At 42.3% G+C, this 12938-nt stretch overlaps 1 protein-coding gene across 6 annotated transcripts in view; it reads right to left on the bottom strand.

Moving 5' to 3' along the window:
* Positions 1 to 10165, bottom strand: part of LOC138165277 (dedicator of cytokinesis protein 7-like) — a 327550-nt gene extending 317385 nt beyond the window's left edge. For all 6 annotated transcript variants that reach the window (XR_011169325.1, XM_069093434.1, XM_069093430.1 and 3 more), the window contains exon 1: positions 10162 to 10165. The gene's annotated coding sequence lies outside the window, so the exon portion shown is untranslated. The remainder of the gene's footprint in view (positions 1 to 10161) is intronic.
* Positions 10166 to 12938: the final 2773 nt, after the last annotated feature.

Genomic DNA, 12938 nt, shown 5'->3' with positions numbered 1-12938 from the left:
CTCCCTAAATGATTCTCTCTGTCCCTCCCTCCTTCCCTCCCTCCCCCCCTCCCCCCCCCTCCCCCTCTCTCTCTCCCACTCCCCTCTACCCTCCCCCTCCTCCCCCTCCTCTCTCCCCCTCTCCAAAAACTTTCCCAAATATTTTCTTCTTTCCTCAAGTCTCCCATACTTTCTATCTTCTTTTATCTAAAGATCTCAACATTTTGTGGGTGGCTAGGAGGCGCAATGAATAGAACACCAGTGCTGGAGTCAGGAGGACCTGAGTTCATATCCGACCTCAGGCACTTAACAAAACTAGCCATGTGACCTTGGGCAAGTCACAAAAGTGCTCTACCTCTACCCCTCCAAAAAAGCAAAAAAAAATCTCAACATTTTACCAAGAAAACTGAGGTCATTCAATGTGAGCTCCCACTTCTAATCTCAAAATCCCTTGCCATCACCCCTCCCTCTTCCCTCCTTTCCCCCCTGTCTCTGACAAGGAGGTATCTCTTGTTGCCGAGGCTAAGCCTCCTATGTGTGCCAGTCAGACAATAAATAAACAGTAACTACCACTGTGTGTCAGGAAGTGTGCTAAGAGCTAGGGATAGAAGTACAAAAGAGAGAGATGCCCCTGCCTTCAAGGAGCTTGCAGTATAAGTGGAAGGGGGAAGAGACACATGATCTTGGCAGGCAAGACCATTGGGCTAACTCTAACAAGATGAAATTTAATGTGGAGAAATGTGAAGGGTCATATCTAGCTTCAAGAAATTACATTCAGAGGTTTTGTCTGAGGGGGGCGAGGTTAGGCAAGACTTTTTTTTTTCCTAAAAAAGATATATGGAGATTTTAGGACACACCAAGTTTAATATGAGTTAGGTGTGTTCTGTGTCAGCCAAGGAGACAAAGGTGATGTGGCACACTGATGGGTGCAGCAGCTGAGCGTTAGGAGGGATGGCTTGGCCGCTCAGACCATAACTGTGGTGTTATGTTCAGCTCTGGGGGCCGCCTTTTGGAAGAGCATCCACAGAAGGGCCATCAGGGTGGCAAGAGGCCAAGAGATGATCCCATCTGTAGATCAGTTAAAGGAACTGTTGGGTTTTAGCCCAGAGAACAGAAGACTCAGGGAGAATGTGAGAGCTATTTTCCCTTATCTAAAAGGAAGGGCTGAGGCTTTTCCCTCTTGGCCCCAGGAGGCAGACCTTGGAGCAGCAGGATGATATGGCAAAGAGGCAAGTTTGGTCTTCACATCCTAGGATAATGAGGGCTACCTCTGGAGGGTGTGGCCTTCTCCTCCCTAGAGGTCTCTCATCTTTGTTTGTTTGTTTTTTGCTTTTTGGACGGAGGGATGGCAGGCAATTAGGGTTAAGTGACTTGTCCAAGGTCACACAGCTAGTAAGTGTTAAGTGTCTGAAGCCGGATTTGAACTCGAGTTCCAGGGCCAGTGCTCTATTCACTGCACCACCTAGTCGCCCCCCTCATCTTTGTTGAATAACTTTTATTTTATTTTTGAAGACAATTGGGGTGAAGTGACTTGCCCAGGGTCACACAGCCAGGAAGTGTCTGAGGCTGTATTTGAACTGACTCCAGGGCCAGTGTTCTCTCCGCTGCACCACCTCGCCGTCCTTTGCATAGGTTTTAAAGGGGAATCTTTTCCAGGTAATAGACTGGACTAGAAGACAGCCTTTGCGATCTTTTCCAACTCTGACATTTTGTGATGCTGGTTCCAGTGGGGAGCTGGAATCCGTGCTGTTCAGGGAGAGCTCTGTATGGGCAGAGTGTGGGTATGGAGGCTGATGCAGTCATTCATCTGGCCTGTGCAAGACAGCAAACAGTCTCCTAAGGGATGCTGCTGATTTTTCTCTTAATTTTTATTAAAAAAATACTCTGCATTTTGGTCCCTTACAGTAAACAGGACTGGTGGATCGAATGGTTGAAGACTGGAGTATTATATGTATACATACCATTGAGCAGCAAACAAGATACAAATGGTCAGCCCATATACATGTACATGTTTCTACATGATGGGGACAGGGCCAGACCTTTGATTTCATTGGTCTAATAGTATTTATATAGTACTCAAAGGTTTACAAAGTGTCTCACATGTTATCACACAACCAACCTTGGAGGCAGGTGTTGTTACTACCTCTGTTTTATAGGTGAGGAAACTGAGGAAGACGAGGTTAAGGGACTTGCCCAGGATCATACTGCTAATAACTGCCGGAGGCTTTTCTGACTCCAAGGCTGGTGTTCTCTCCACCAAGCCACTTAGCTGCCTGCATAAGCAATAGTCAAATTTCTTCAAACAAGACTACCCTTATTGATTTAAAAATTAATAAATTGCCAGTGCCTAGAAGAAATGTTCATGTTGCATTTCTTTTGCATTTAAACTGACCTAGACTTCTTGCCAAGAGGAACTGATCTAAGCTATTTGTATATTTGTTTTATGCTTTTTCGAAGTAAATATTTCTTTGTAAAAGCTGCTAAACATGAACGCATCAGGCAGTCCTAACATGAAAGTACTTAACGTTTAAAAGGGAAAGACATGTCACAGGCAGCTCCCAGTGAGGAATTTCCTCTGCCAGTGCATGTTGGCACCTCCTCTGTGATTTAGTCTTAGTTGCCTAGAACATGGAAAAGTTAAGTGACTTGTCCAGGGTCACACAGCTAGTATGTGACAGAGGGCAAGTCCTGAACCCAGGTCTTAGTTTTCTAGCCACTATTTCCTGCTACTTATATATGCTATACTTTCATTTCTTCCAAACTCTTATGCTACTATCCTCATTAATTTAAAAATTAATGGGTTAACATGAAAGCACCTTTTAAAAAAGAAAGAAAAGGCAAGTGCCCTCTAGGTGGAGCTGTAGTGCACAGAATGCCAGTCCTGGATTCATGAAAACTCGTTTCCTGGGTTCAAATGAGGCCTCAGACACTTACTGGCTGTGTCACCCTGTACTAGTCACTTACCTCTGTTTTCCTCAGTTTCCTTATCTTGAAAATAAGATGGAGAAGGAAACAGCGAACCTCTCCAGTATCTTTGCCCAGAAAACCCCAAATGGGGTCACAGAGAGTCAGCCACAATCAAAACAACTGAACAAAAACTAAAATTAATGTATTGTATTTATTCAGACCCCTCCCAATTACCTAAGAACCTTTCCTCTCCCATCCAACCCTAAAGAATATAGCATATTGCTTTATGGGTTTCTTATAGGTTTATTACCTTGCCAGAAACGTTGAGATTCCTACAATTGTTACATAGTGGGGAAGATTTGTAATTGGAGGACCTGGGCTCAGATCTGACCACCTGCATGACCTCAGGCAGCCCTTTCTGGACTTGTTTTCCTGTAAGTTGGGAGGGTTAGTTCTGATCTCTGTGGTCTCTTCCATCTCCAAATTTACAGTCCTATGATCCTAAGTGATGGCTCTGTAGTATAATAGAGTATAACACTGTCTTTAGGAAATATGACGCTGCATGATAATGGTTCATGCTTGTAGACAACCTCTCTGCAGAGGGCCAACTGAGCGTCGTGAAGATTGTGATCAAGCACAAGGCACCCTGTGCTTGGTTGTAGTTTTTCCTTCCTATCACTAGATTTAGAGGTCCTGTGTATTCTGGGTTTTGATTTTGTTTTGAACTCAGAGATTCTTTTTTCCTTCAGGTTCTGACAGTGGGTAAACTCAGTAAAACTGATAGATGGTCTCTTTCAGCTAGGAATCAAGGGAAGTCAGAAAGGACAGGAGTCTGAGACAGGTGTGCTGTGAGAAATCACATCAGGAGAATCCTCAGCTTAAGCAACAATTGTGAGACTCAGGATCTGAGCATTAACATTTCAGAAATGAATTTTTAAAATTCTTAATGGGACTTTGAGATGGTTACGATTTCTCCTCTCGGTTCTTCATGAGATTTGATACTTTAAATTCTCTTTTGTCATGTGTTAACCACCAGCAGGCAACCTGGAGAGTTATCATTTACTGAGTGACTGAATGAAAGGATCCTTTAGAGTATAAGTAATATCAAAATTTTTTTCCTGGAGGTATCCATTTTTCTGTCTTTACATTAACCAAGTCCATTAAATCTGTACTAGTAAAGAGCGAACTTCAGAGGGTTAAAAATTAAGGTCATTTCTATATTCTGTTCCCTAGGACTTAACATCATCCAAGAGCAAATGCACCTAGAAGCATATATATATATGTACGTATATATATGTATATTTTATAAACTGTGGAGTTTATCCTGCTTTTATTGTTTTAAAATTAAAAGAACAACTTTCACTGGTTCATATGATTACTGGTCTCTTCTCTATCTTCTTTGGCCTCTTATGGCTTTGAAATAAGAAGAATGAATTCTGAATGCCTCCTTAGAAGGGAGGAGGAACGTGTGGTCCTCTGATGGTTGCCAACCACCCCAAGCCCAATGAAGTCTTCAGGATCACAGTGACTAAAAATGGTAGTGTCCACTTGGGAATTTTCTTTTAAGAGTTAAAGAAACAAATTTCTGAACCTTTTTAGGCTCTTAGCCACATAATCTACAAAGACAACGTCACTGCCTAGCTGTAGATGTTTAGTAGCAGAGCTCGTGGCTCTGCTGCCTTGTCTGTTTAGAGATCTCCTCTTAGAATCTGTTCTACCTTGTGGAAAATCTTTAGTATATATTTTCTCTTGACTTCTCTGTGTATATTGTCTCTTCCTGGCAGAAGCAGCTCTTCAAAAGCAAGAATTGTTTCATTTCTAGCACCGAGGATAGCGCCTGGCACCATATACAATTTCCTGCTTTTATTTCCTATTATTTGCTATTCAGAAATGCTGCATACATAAGAATGTAGTTGTCCTGGTTTATCACAGGTTCACTACTGATAATGTGTGTGATGTGCTGTGTCTTAGATATGAAATAAGTAATAGCTGTTATATTCGCCTATAAAGACTACACTAACTTTGAAAAGGGAGAAAGAAAGAAAATAACAAAGTATCCTATCTAGGAAGGACTTGCAAAAACTGGAGAAAAAGATGAGAGAGGTGAAAATGGAACAGACATGAGGTGAGGAGGAAATTGAGAATAAAAATAATGGAGAAATAGAAGTGTGCTATTCATGATGCCTGATTCAGGCAGTTATTAGGACAGAGAAGTGGAAATTACCATCCATGAAAAGAAAAGTACCTTTCTGTCTCGAAGAAATTATAGACAAATAAACATGTATCATTCGACATCATCTCTGGCTTAATCCTGACAATCAGCGATGATTGCATACTTGAGTCGTTAGGCCAAGTCTGAATTTTCTCCTCAATGTTTCATAGGATCCCAGATTGAAAAGGTGAAATACCAGATGGGGAGAAATTGGACACAGCCTAATAGTCCTGGAAAACAAATTTCTGTCATATTTTAGTTTGAATCCTAAGTCAGTTTAGAAAGCCTAAGCACTTTTGTGTGGTTTTCATAGTTATTAAAATACTTTCTCCTAGCCTATAAACTTTGAAAAATATTATATTTAGAGCCAGTTTTGCAGATATGTTTCTGAGCTAGCATTTTCCTCTCTTTCCGTTTACAAGCCTCTTCAACATTATTGGTGGCAAGCAATGGTCCAAAACATTCACAGCTGCAGTTATAAAATTTCACTTCTTCCCTCACCATGACAGGAAAAATTGGTTAGAAACTGATTATTTGGAAGGGATACATGGGTGTTATCAGTTCAGTAGAATAATTTCCTTTGATGGCCCTCACTCTTGTACCTAGAAGAGCTTAGGAGCTAAGTGTCCCCTCAACAAAGGACAAGTGTTGGGCCACATCTCAGAGTTGATCATAAAAGAAGAAATTCAACAAAGCATCATTTTTCAGGCTGACCATTGGAAAGTAGCCCAACCAAATTCATGACCAATGAGAATTCATTTTCAGGAAATGTTAAGGAGAAAAGCTAGCCCAGGATGGAGATACGATAGAGAGTCCTGATAATAAAAAAGATTAGAAAGCTGGCATCATCAGTTAGCAGTATCTGAGTGCCCACTGGGTGCATGGCATCAATGTTGACTGTTATGCAGGTCAGAAAGTGTGAATTAAAAGCCTCTTGGTGCTAATACTACCAACATTGGGAAGAGGAACTGAATGGATGTAAACATTCATACTTGGATTCTCCAGAGTGGTTGTTCTAAAAGCCTTCTTTTTTCCTGAGGCCCCCAACTCATCCCCTGTTCCTCACTCACTCTGAATGGGTAATGCTTGATTCCGACATTCCCGAGATTGTGAATCTTTCCAATTCCCTTCTCATACCTTAGTATCTTTTAGTATTTTCTCCCCTACTCTCCTCTTTCATGCCACTTCTGAAAGATAACATTTACTAGAAGACTTCTTTGAGCAGTGAATTTCACCCCTTTACCTCAGTTTCCTTGAACTTTGTCCCATCAATTATTATCTCCCCTTTCCTCCTCTCCCCAACAGTATCAGTCTTCAATTAATTGACTGCTTTCTCATTCCATGCTTACACATATGCTCGGGTCTCCCTTAGCCTTATATTAATGCTGCTACCCCACCCAACTCCCTTCTAGAAGTTGTCTCCACTCACCAGTTTCTTGACTGGCTGGTCTTTCCCACTTGTAGTTCCCCCCACATCCAATCTGTCCCATTCATCACCGTTTCATATAATTTTCCTTTCAACAAATATTTATTAAACACCTATTATGTTCAAGGCAATATGTACTTCTTGAAACATGGCTCTGACCATATTTCTCTCCTATTCAAAATCCCTCAATGACTCTCTGTTGACTATCAATAAAATATGGTTCTGACATCAAGGCCCTCTACAATATCATTCCAATCTTGTTTATATTTACATCCTTACAATATCCTAACAGACTTGCTATTCTTTATACATGACCTTTGTTTTTTTTTTTTTTTGCCTCCACACCTTGTTTTTGCCTGGCACACAGTAGGTGTTTAATAAATGTTTCTTCCCTTCCCTAAACCCTTCTTATCATCTGTGTCTGATGAAATTCTGCTCATTGTTAAAGTCCAGATCAGATGCCTTTCTCTTCCTATTTCCTCCTCAAGCCTTCCCTGATTTCATGTTCCTGTCCCCAAAGCTGGAAGGGATTTCTTCTTGTTTGAACTCATAGCTCATGGTACTTTTCTTATATTGCTTATCAGAAAGCTCCTTTTATTAGCATTACTTTGGTACCTTCCTTTTACCTGCTACTAGATAATTAGCTCCTTGAGGTCATGCATCCTTGTGTTCCATATATGGCTAGCACTGTGTTGGTCAGATAGAAGATACTCAATAATGCGTCATATAAATCTGAGTCATTTTTATTAGTAAAGGAGGGGAATGATGAGCAGGGAGAGGCAGGGGAAGGGGAAGAGGTCAGGAGAAAGAAAGCTTGTTTTCTACAAAGATGATGAAAGAACTACAATACTCTCTACTGCTCTATCCTTCACAAGAAAAAATAGTGATATAGATAGAAGGAGAGAGAGAATTTTAGAGTTGGGAAGGTCTTTAATGACATCTGGCTCAACTGGTAAGGAAAAAGAAATCTCTCTACGACACTGTGAAACCTGGTTATCTGATTTTTGCTTTACACTCTTCCAGGCAAGGGGAACCTATTGTCTACTGAGGCATTCCCCTATGAAGCCTAAGTTTGTCCACCCATTGTTCCTCGTTTCTGCCTCCTGAGGTCAATCAGAGCAATTCCGATCCCTCCATGTGAAGGCCCTTCAGGTAACTGAACACCGCCATCTTGTGTCCTTGGCTTCTCTCCTCTCATTTTGCTCCACTGTTTCCTCATAGGCCATAAACTTAGGGCCTTTCACCACTCTGGACATTCCCAAGCTTATCATCTTCAGCTTCTTTAAAGGGCAGTTGTTTCTTTGGCTTTATATTTTAAAGAGTAAAACAATCCTAAGTTTGAATTCTGGTTCTACCATTTCCTAACCATGGGACCTTGGACAAATAACTCCTCCTCTCGGGAACAGTTTCTTCATCTGTAAATAAGGGGGTTGCCTTAGATCAGGAATTCTTAACTTCTTATCTGTGAATTTTCTCTCTCTCAATATAGATATATGTATGTGTATAGATATGTATTTATATAGATGTATGTCTCTCTCTATATACATATATATATACACTCACATATACACATATATTTAATAGTACTTCACAGAATTAATTTCCTTCATCATCCTTTGTCATTTACTTTATTCATTTAAATATATTATTTCTAAGGAGGGAACTATAGGCTTCTAGAGACTGCCAAAGGGGTCCACAACATGAACCTTGTGAAGAAGCCCCTGGCTTAGCTGGAGAGGAGATGAGAAAGGGATGCCTAAGAAGGCTATAATCTTTAAGCTTTGTCTACTCCGTGACCTTCTCTCTGCTAAGATCCAGCCTTGCTCATTGGTGGAGGGCTCAAGCTTGGGGGGCAACATTCCTCTCCCCTGCCCTGTTCCAAGAAGGGAGCCAGTTTTGAATCAAGGAGGTCTTGCTTTAATTATGACACAAAGCCTAACCAACAAATTGTGAATCAACATAAAGTCACCTCAGTAGGACTCGTGGATGAGTTTTGTTCTGAATAGTCTAGAGGGAGAAGGGCAAGGAATTATTCATCCCTCTCTTTCTAGCCCCCCCCCTTCCGAACAGCCCGAGGGCAGAAGCTATTAATTATGATACTGTCAGGGCTCAGGAGGCAGGCTTCTAATCCCGTGTCAGTGGGCATGCTGTCGCAGAATCACTGTCCTAATGATGTGTGGGCAGGTCTTAGCACGCTGTCCCAGAGAATCCCCCCAAAGTGCCCTTGCACAGCCCTCACCCTGGAAGGGCCTGAGATAGAATGCAATATCCATTGGTGTTTGGAGGTTTCCCCCTTTAAATGAGAGCAACAGAAGCTCTGAGGACTAGAAGCAGTGCGGTGTGGTGGAAAGAGGCAGAAAACCTGGGTTCGAATCCCACTTACTCTTGAGTGACAGTGGGCAGTTCACATCCCCTCAATGGGCCTCAGTTTTGCCATCTGTGGGATTGAGCCTAATGTCTTCTAAGGTTCCTTCCAGTTCTACGATCCTGTGACCTTGTCGACTTATGACTGTCCCTGTGAGAATCTGCTGACCACCCACTGAGTGAGAGGGTCTGGAGAATGTTATTTTTTGTCAAGGTTAAAAATATTGGAGAACCAACATGCAGTGGTGCTGGGACAAATTCCAGGCTACAGACGAATGCATTCTAATGACATCTTGTAGTCTAGGGAAAATCACTGGGCCTCAGTTTCCTTATCTGTAAAATGTGGGGTTGGGGCAATATGGCATAGCAGATGAGGCCCTGGTCTTGTCACCAGAAAGACCTGGGTTTACTTCCCCCCTTAGACGCTGACATGTCGTGGGCCTAGAGACAAGTCACCCAATGACAGACTTGGATGCAGTGATTCCCAAGGTCCCTGTGAACTCCAAATCTGGGAACATTTTGCTAATCACCTTTTTCCCCCTATAAATCCCTCCCTGTGTGGATGCATTGATGTCTTTATTAGTACAATATCCAAATATTTCCAACCTGAACTATTGGAATATCGTGTGGTCCCTTTCTGACAAGGCATTCCTTTATTTTAACCTTCACCATTTGACATAGATTCGTTCGTTTGTTCGTTCGTTCGTTCGTTCGTTCGTTCGTTCCTTCCTTCCTTCCTTCCTTCCTTCCTTCCTTCCCTTCCTTCTTTCCCTTCTTCCTTCTTTCCTTCCTTGCTTCCTTCCTTCTTCTTTTCTTCCTTCCCTTCTTCCTTCCTTCCCTCCTTCCTTCCTTCCTCCTTCTTACCTTCCTTCCCTCCCTCCCTCCTTCCTTCCCTCCCCCTTCCTTCCTTCTTTCCTTCCTTCCTTCCTTCCTTCCTTCCTTCCTTCCTTCCTTCCTTCCTTTTCTCTCTCTTTCTTTCTTTTGATTGGTTATCTAAAGTGTCTTTCCTCACTGAAATGATTCTATAGAGGAGAAAAACAATGCCTGTGCTGGTTGAGTGTTTAAGACTTCATGTTTGCTGAAAGAGTCTGCTTTTCTCCACACCTTCTCTAGAGCATATTATCCTGCCTTGAGCTAGAGAACCTGATGCCAGAGGCCCTTGGCCTTTTTGTTCCTGTCCAGGGTGACTGACCCTCCTTAGGTCTCCAGCCCTTTCTTGTTCAGAGCCTGTAGTCAAGAGGGACCCTTTTGTTGCCTAACAATAGGTGTAAGACCCCATGTACACAAAGCAGGTTGAAAACTTTGCAGAATATAGCAAGTTCCCAGCTGCTAACCGGACAGCTCCATAGGCTCGTTCATTCTGAGCGGGGGCTTGTTTTCATGCTAACACAAATTCTTGTATTAATAGAAGCCTGGCCCGAGCTTCCTTCAGCTGTATGGGAAAAAGTTACTGGTGAGATGGTAAACAGAGAGTAGAAGAATTGGTCCCCTGTCCTCCCTTTAAAAAAATATGGGATGAAGCAATAGTGGAATCATTTTAATTGTAACCCTCTAACACTTGCAATCAGTAAGTACATTTGTGTCCTGTTTTTAGGAAATGGGGCACCGAGGAGGCCACGGAGCATTAGAAATGCAAAACATGACTGCATGCTCTCCAGATTCTGTCAGGGCTCTATGAAAGGCTGCTTGTACTGGGGGCTGCTGGGCTCTGAGGGTATTCTCTGTTCCATGTGTATTTACAGAGATGTATGAATATTTGATTAATGAGTCATGGTCTCCGGAGAAATTTAATAACTGTACTGCCTTACAAAGCCTGCTCCTTAACTGTTAATACAGTGACCAGTAGGATTATTGACATTGCAGCCCCTTTGGAATCTAATATATTTGGGGGAATAAATTCCTTGGTTAAAATGGGATCTGTAAAGGACATTATTCAGTTATCTGTTTTGAACTGTTGCAAGTACAATTTACAGGCTCTGATTTGTAAAGATTTTTCCAGTGGAAACATGCAGGGATCGGGGGAGTTGTAAAACTGACTTTTTTCGGGGTTGTTTTTCCGAGAAGTTAGTTGAGAAGTCAGCTGTAAAGGGGAAGGTGGGGGTGATTGTGTGTGTGTGTGAGTGTGTGTGTGTGTAGGGGGGAGGGCATTTTCTGGAATGTGTGTATATGACATAAAGGATTATTTCAGTATAATTGAGTAATATGTTTTGAAAACCATTTGGTTGATCAGTTTAAGAAATAACTACTCATTTTAAATCTAGCAAAATAGAAATATAAAACGGTAAAATTGTTGTTGTGGATGGGTTAACACCCCCCACCCCCAATCTCTCTTTGAATCCCACATTTGAGATTCATCATTACATTTGACTTAGTATATTTCCAGAAATAATTAGCTGCTAATTTACCCCAAATCTATCTCATTTTTGTCTCTAATATCTATGAAGAGATCAATTCTCCCTTACAAAGTTAGGCAGATATTTTAGTGATGTTACTCCAGTTAAACTGCTTAAGTAACAGGGGGAAATGTCAAAAAAAGATAAATTTAGTGCCAGCGCTTTCCCTGGAAGCTATAACTGCAGGTTAGAATTATACATGCAATGCAGAATTTCCTGCAACCCTTCTCCTTTGGGCCACGATGCATTACAGCAGACGTATAATGAAGCTGCTATAAAACCTGGGGTAATTAAGGGGGATTTGACAGTAATTGCAACAGTGAATCAACTTAATTATTACCTGCTTCAAAGAGAGCTAACCTGATGTTATAATCTAACCTTTTCTACTTTTAAAATGAGAGATTAAACAAGTATTATATGTAGCATTTAAGAATTAAATCTGTTGAGATAGAGTTGGATTAAGATACTTTTTACATACATTTAATCTAGGTGTGTACACAGCAGCCCAGAATAGCCACCAGGTGCTGGTGTGATCGCTAATCCGTGAAGGGGGCTTCAAGCGCTTCCAGAATGCAGCCTTGCCCTCATTTCTGATGCCTGGCGGCTTCTTCCTAAGCCTCACACAAATGTGCCTGTGCTTCACCATATTGTTAGAATTCCTAGGAGAAAGCTGCACCCCCCAGCTGGCTCCTCTCCTCCCCTCCTGAGGCTGGGATGTCTGAGTGGTGAGAGCTCACCACATTTAGCCCTACCAAGACCCACCACCTTGCCCAGTGGCCATCTTCCTGTCTAGCTCTGAGAACGGTTATCCGATCAGCACTGCCATTGCTGGAAAGCAAGTCCTAGAGCCTCTGTTCACCACTCCTGCAGCTTCCCAGGCCCAGAGCTCCCTCCCTGGCTGTTACGTCCTTATAAGTGTTATAGTCCCTTATTAGAATGTAAGCTTCCTGAGGGCAGGAGCTGGTTTTGTTGCTGTTGTTTTTGAATTTGTGTCCCTAGTGCTTGCCACTGAACCTGGCACTTAGTGAGCTTTGAAGAAAGAAAGGCCTGCCGTGACTCCCATTTACATAGGTCCCTTTACAATCCCTAAATGCACCCAAATCTGCAAGCTCAAACCTGATTTTGCTCAGTAATGCTTGTGCCCAAGTTGCCTTCTCACCACGATGCGTCCCTCCATGCCTGTAGCTCCCTTCTCCCAGGTGGGAGTTCTTCCCAGAGCCTCCATGCTGAGGAGGGGCCCAGGCTAGCCATCGTCCATCCCTCCAGCCCCTCCCACATCTGCTTCTTCTCCAGGCTTTGTTACCATGTGTTCACTCCCCTTCTTGCTCTCTCTCCTTTCAGCTCTCTCTATGTGTTTTAACTTTCCCACTGTATATAAGCTCCTTGAGGGTAGGGACTGTCTTGCTTCTTTATATTTGCAGTTTACACTGGGGACATAAAGAAAGAAAAAAAACAGTGCCTGCTCTGAAGGAGTTCACAGTCCCATGGGGGAGACAAGCTACAAACAACTATGTAAAAACAAATATATGTGGATAAATTGGAGATAATTTCAGAGGGAAGACATTTAAGATTAAGGAGGACCGAGAAAGACTTTTTATAGAAAACAGGACTTTAGTGAAGTCTTGAAGGAAGCCAAGGGAGCCAGGTGGTGGGTGAG

This window comes from Petaurus breviceps, unplaced genomic scaffold (genome assembly GCF_028583685.1).
Source record: "Petaurus breviceps papuanus isolate PSGF00001 unplaced genomic scaffold, PetGlider_PUasm1.0 208, whole genome shotgun sequence".
NCBI lineage: Eukaryota > Metazoa > Chordata > Mammalia > Diprotodontia > Petauridae > Petaurus > Petaurus breviceps.
Note: the sequence above shows the minus strand (reverse complement) of the source record. Positions and strands in the feature narration are given on the sequence as shown.